Source organism: Crinia signifera, chromosome 1, assembly GCF_055691185.1.
Source record: "Crinia signifera chromosome 1, ASM5569118v1, whole genome shotgun sequence".
In the NCBI taxonomy this organism is placed as follows: Eukaryota; Metazoa; Chordata; class Amphibia; order Anura; family Myobatrachidae; genus Crinia; species Crinia signifera.
The window spans coordinates 239496978-239503564 of NC_139217.1; the positions used below are offsets into that span (position 1 = coordinate 239496978).

Consider the following 6587-nt stretch of genomic DNA (forward strand, 5'->3'; position numbering starts at 1 on the left):
GGGGTGGGGGGGGGGGGCAACTATGCAGTGTCTGGGCTGCAGAAATTAATGTGTGCCCTCTACTTCTTGACCACAGGCTCATCCCAGTCTGTGAGCTCATGGTCATTGGGGGTGTCCCAAGCCACTTTCTCTAAACATTTTTCTCAGGTGTTAAATGCTTTAAAGAAGCTGTGGCGCACATATCACATTCCAACGTTGTGAGTCCGAGTGGCAGGCACTGAAGGTGGCAATCTATCGGCTCTCAGCATTCCCAAATGTGCTGGGAGCCATAGACTGCACCCACATTGGGATACGGGCTCCTCACGTGAGGGAGCATGTGCATGTTAATCGCCGCGGCCGCCACTCCCTCAATGTTCAGGTGGTATGCGATGCCAACCTCAAAATTCTCAGTGTAGTTGCAGGCCACCCTGGGAACTGCCATGATGCCTATATCCTGCGTCACTCAGCTCTCTGGGACCGCTTCCAGGCCCACACCATGCCAGAGGGCTGGCTAATAGGTAAGTCAGTTATCAGTGTTTTATTAATGTAATTTGCTAAATACCCACATGATATGTGCCCAAAATAACACATTAGTATTTCATTTGTAGGTGACTCAGTATATGGGTGTCTACCATAGCTCATGACACCTCTGCGGAACCCACAAAGCCCTGCACAGCACCGCTACAATGCTGCACACATTGCCACCCACAATGTAGTGGAATGCAACTTTGGGGTGCTGAAAAGCAGATTCAGGTGTTTGGACAGATTAGCAGGTACACTGCTGTACCACCCTACCAAAGTAGTACTGATCAGCCAGGCTTGCTGCATGCTACATAACATTGCTCTGGGTAAACCAAATTATGTTGATGTTGGCAATGCAGCAGTCGTGCAGGAAGCTGAAGCTACACAACATGTGGTAGTTAGGAGTACGCGGAGGGGGAATGTGGTTCATTCAGAGATGATATGGCAGCATTTCACAGGTAATTTAGCTTGAAAACATTGACATTAAAGAATAACCCATATCACCCTGACATGGTGTACCTTACAAAACAACTCACTGCTTTTTTAACATTACACAGGGCCATTTGGGGACTAATGCACACCCCCTGCAAGGTCTGCCATACCTGATTGGTCATTGCCTTGATACATGCTGGTACCTAGGACCTTTCAATGTAAGTAATCCTAACATGGGTGAAGTGTATAAAGCATTGGTAAAGGTACACAACACAGGTGCAAGGGGTGGAGTTACCATGGAGCCCTGTGATGAGGGGATTTTTATGTATTGCTTAAATTACATGGTACTTACACTCTGCAATAGTAAATGCTGGACCCTTTGAAACGTCTGTAATAGGCCCAAATTAAATCACATTATTCTCTGTGTAAGGCAAACACAACCTTTGAAGGTAATATTGCATGATGCAAACACAAATCAAAGTATGGCTTCATTATTAAAGAGAATGACACCAAGGTTGCAGGTAGCAAAAATATTTTACTTGCTGAAAAAATACTTTTTTTATGCATATTGAACAAAATAGTGCAATATGACAATATCATCAGGACACCGGATGCATGTCAATTAACAGAACAATCCACAATTTCTACCCTTAAACATTTTTGCCCTGAGACCGGGAAATGCCACCCTTTCCAATAGACCCAGACCCACCCCTAGTACGTACACCACGCCGGGGGGGGGGGGGGGGGGGGGGGGGGGGGGGGGGGGGGGGAGTAGTGGGTGACCCACTCATGGGTGTGGAGGACACACTGCTGCTTTGAGTAGATGTGGTTGCTTGTTGACCTAACAAATTGCTTGCACTTAGGCTTAACTGACTTTGTAGGGACATCAATGCAGTTGTTTGCCAATTAATGGCTTGGGTCTGTGCCAGCATATTTTCATTAAGTTTTCCAAAATTTGTGGTTTGGCCCCTAATGGCCTGGCCAATCTCTCCTAAGCGTGTGTCTATTGTGGATGCAATACGAATTTGCGTACCTACACTTGCTATACTTTTCTAATTTGCTGGCCAATGCTTTGCACATACCCTTTCAATTGCTCAATTTGGAGGCTCTGAGACTCCATAAAAAATATTTGCTTCTCTTTAAATGTGTGAATGGATCTGGCCAATTCTTTGGCATTAATAGGACTGTTGGTGGCTTGCAGGAGTGGGGCCCGCTGCCCATGTGACTGAGTATACGGCGGAACATTAATTGCCTCTGTTCTTTGTTGTGCAGGTTCCAATGTGGTGACTGGTTCCAGTATTATTTCACTCCTATCATCCAGCATCTGTATGGGATCTGTTGGCTCTGGCATCCGTTGGGTTGTTCCTACAAAGAAGATGACAAAGGTAAGTATGTTATGCTGCATTTTGGTTAATGCGTCAGGGAAACTGAGTTATAATGGTGTGGTCTGCAAGATGCATAGTGCATCTATGTGGTGGATTAGTACTTCCACGATAAAGGGACTATGGTTGTTGTTTTGTAACAATGCCGATTGTCAGCGCCTGTCCCGCTGTCCCACCCGTGGGCGCCAGTGTCCCGCGTTGTGGGGGGGCTGTTGGGAGTCCCCCCTGTCAGCTGCTAAGCAGCGGGGAATAAACGCTGTGCGCATGTGCACAGCGTCTATTCCCGCAGCCAGGGGGCTGGGGGCATGGCTAGAGGCTCACAGAGCCTCTGGGTCATGCCCCCATAGCGGCAAAATGGGGGCGTGGCCTCGCGGAAGAGCAGCAAGTATATGCCACGCCCCCAAATTAGGCCACCCCCCGAAAATTTTGACGCGCCTCCGGCGTGCAGCAGCAGCGTCCCGCCTGCTGAACTTCCAAAGTTGGGAGGTATGAAATCCTTTACATAACAATATGACATCTCACCTGCAGGGTCCAAATCACCACGATCACGATGAGATGGATGAACCGCAGCAGCAGCCTGGGAGTCTGGAGCTGGAGCTATGAAATCAAAATGGCAGATTTAGCAATATGGACATTCCCACTTAAAGTGCATCATTTTTCTGGCTACTGTAAAAAATGTGAACATTAAGTATGCTAGGCTACTGTAAGTTACCTTTAACATTGTTAAATTATGCTAATATTAGCCTAGCATCATTTTTAAAATAAATGACACATGAGCACAGTGCAGTATAGTACGGCTGCCATTTTAATTCATCATATACAGCATCATGTTCAACATGTATAATTAAAAAAAAATCCAAGAAAACCGAACCAGTATCTAGGTGTACAATCACATGACCAACCAGTACAGGTCGACAGTGATAAGGTGAACACACAGTAATTTGTTATGTGGAACTACAGTACATGCCCCAGACCAGTGGCGTAACTATAGCACCGCAGCCCCCGCGGTCGCAGGGGGGCGCTGTGCATATGGGGGCGCCGGGGCGGCTGCGGTGCTATAGTAATCCCCCCGCCCCCCCATCCCCCGCATGCTTACCTGTCCGCGCGTCCCGGCTCCCCTCCTGGCTTCAATCAATGCTATGGAGACAGACCACGATAAAATGGCCGCCCCATAAAGCAGACTGTTCTCTGAAACTGTCTGCGGTATGGGGGCTGCCATTTTATCGTGGTCTGTCTGCATAGAATTTATTGAAGCCAGGAGGGGAGCCGGGACGCGCGGACAGGTAAGCATGCGGCAATGGGGGGAGGGGGCACGGGGGGCAGGCACAGGGGGCCGGCCGGACGGGCGGGGAGGGGGGGTTCCCCCCCATTAACAAAGCTTCGCCGCTGCCCCAGACAAACCCACAATGCGTTAATTGCCAAACAACACATTCATAAGGGCACCTTTCTGGGATATGTAGTTCCACAAAAACATTTCTATTGGACACACAAAATAATACATCATAATTACTGGTGAACATTATAATGTAAATTTGATTGTATACATGTGTTGACACCAGTTTGCGGTGGAGTAGGGGGTCTGTCTGTGTCCGCAATGTGCACGCCTGGAAGCACCTCGGGTGGGATTATTCTGCGTAACAGCCTTGAACATATGCCTTGAATGCGACATGCTGCCTAGGTCCGCCTCCCGTGCGACAGGCCTCTTTCCGTTCCAGGGCGAGCTTGGATTTGAGGAGGCGCTTTATATCGTTATATCGATTTTTAACGTTCCGCACACTCCTCTTCTGGGCACTCAGTGCATTCACAGAGTTGATTATGGTCTCCCACATCACCTTCTTGCGTGCCACAGTTGTGCGGTGGTGGTGGGGACCCAGCAGCCGGTCATAAAGTGGCAACAGAGCACGCGCCAGGGCCATATTCTCTTCATAGGAGAACCACACTTTCCTCCCACTGGCAGTACGGGTTGGATCCACCTCCTCATTCTCTGGGTCACCCTCCTCCTCCTCATCCTCCTGGGCTGCATCTTCCTCTACCTCCTCCTCCTCCTCTGTATCATCTTCCTCATGCTGAGCCAACTCCACCTCAGAATAAACTTCCTCCTGCTGCTCCTCCTCTGTGTGCCTGCCACTCTGTTCCTCCTGTGGGGGCACATAACTTGTTCCTGCATCTTCCTCCTCCATGTCCACCTGCTGAGCTTCCACCATGTGGCCTATCCCTGCCACAGCTCTTGCTGGCAGCATGCTGCCTCTCCCTGTCCTGGCTCTCACAGCGCTGCCTGTGTGAGATGCAGTGCTGCCTCTCCCCTACCTCTCACAGTGGCTGGGGTAATTGGCCCTCTGCTGCCTGTCTCATGCCTCCTCTCCTGTCCACAACCAACGCCTAACTCCCTTTCAAAGGGTAAAATGGCACCTGTGCCCCTTTATATAGTGGGTGTGATGGGTATTGTAAGGGACTAAGGTGGGCCAATAGGTTAGGAGGTTGTATGGCCAGTTCAGGCGGATTTGTGTATTTCGCTTTCTGGTTGGCCACAATATTGCACATGACCTAACCCAGAAATCACACTTTTATGGCATTATAATTCGCCTCCATTCGCACCATTTCGCCCATTATCGCACTTTTTCTGAGCAAAATTGGTACACATTAAATACGCGATAAAGTGCGATAAATGGCGATTTGCAAACAATTTGCACTTGGGTAAAAAATCGGCATTCACTAAATTTCACCCAGTATGTGGAATTGAATCATTGGTCAGAGTTTGTTTACAACACGATACTTACATTTGCAGGGTAGGGACATACAATGTTGGACAAGGCAAGCAATCTGTCAATGACCTTCATTGATGTATGATGTGGGGCGTGCCCCCTGCCTACGCTGTAGGCCCTCAGCTACACCCCTTACCGGGGAGCCAGCCCCCGACGATCCCCCCCTGACTGGCACGTAGCCGGCTGGCCCACCATAGAGAGATAGAGCCTGGCGTGCGGCCCTACTGAGGGTGAATCTGCAAACCTCATCTGGCTTCTCCTGTCCCGATACCTTGCGCAGCGCTTGTACCCCTGACGTCAGCTGGTTACTATTTACCTAAGGCAGAGGCGTAACTACCACCTTCTGGGCTCCATAGCAAAATCTTGGTATGAGCCCCCCATTGTCACTGCAATGACCAGTCAAAGAGGGTGTCGGGGAGAGAGAGGGGTGGTAAGGGAGAGAGAGAAAGAGGAGTGAAAAAGAGAGAAGGTGTCAGAGATATAGGGGGAGGAGAAAAGAGAAATAAAGGGCTGTGAGTAGGAGTGGAGAGACAGAAATATGAGAGGTTAATCCCCATCCCCATCCCCTCTCACTTAAACATACAGTAAGTGCACTGCTGCAGTTTACTTTCAGCATATAGGGAAGGTCTCCTTGTCGGTGGTGCTGGATCTTTCAGCTACTGCAGAGTGCAGACAGTCCCAGCTGGCAGCAGCATGGGTCCTCCTGAGTCCTGACTCCTGCGTGATTCACGCTGGGGCTGGTCACTAGATAGTGACGTCGAGCCCCGGCATCAACAGAGGGGGAGGGGGTCTGGAACAGCCAGACGGTTCATACAGCAGCTTCAGAGAGGTCAGAGTGGGGAGAGGGGAGGGGGACTGGAGCAGCCGGACGGCGCATACAGCTACAGCACCATCAGAGAGGTCAGAGTGGGGAGAGGGGAGGGGGACTTGATCACCACTTGTTCCGTTCTCCCTTGTCACAGTGCCGCACTGCCGCTGCGCTGTACGGGACAAATAGAATGAAAGGGTGCAGGGGGTGCCTGCAGAGCCCTCGGGCCCCCCAAAGGCCCGGGCCCCATAGCATTTGCACCCCCTGCACCCTCCATAGTTCCGCCACTGACCTAAGTTCAGCCTTGAAAAAGCTTACGAGTGAAATGCGAATCAGCATCATGTCTCTGTCGCCACTGCTGGTCTAATGAATTGTGTCCCGTAGCATAATAGCTTTAAAATATGCAAATGTACTGGAAAATGTTTGGTGATAATAATGTATAGAGAGGTGTATATACACCCTATCAATCTGCGGTGATTTAGTGAACATTAAACTTTCACGCACACTATAGTGTGCAAAGGATTCTGTGGGAGGCTTAAATAAACACTAGGCTCCAGTCCGTGGCTACAGCATTTTACTGCCTGTGAAGGACTGTGTGAGAGATCTAGATAAATACCGGACTTTGGATCTTATTCTGGCCCACACGCAATGCTGCCCGCAGTGCCGCCCCCCCCCCCCCCCCCCCCCCTCGCTCACGCAATG

At 50.0% G+C, this 6587-nt stretch overlaps 1 long non-coding RNA gene across 1 annotated transcript; it reads left to right on the forward strand.

Moving 5' to 3' along the window:
- The first annotated feature begins 1050 nt into the window (after positions 1–1050).
- On the forward strand, positions 1051–3141 carry LOC146027437 (uncharacterized). The gene is made up of 3 exons (XR_014454844.1): positions 1051–1151; positions 2206–2318; positions 2844–3141. It is a non-coding gene; the product is annotated as an uncharacterized LOC146027437 (long non-coding RNA).
- The last annotated feature ends 3446 nt before the right edge of the window (positions 3142–6587 follow it).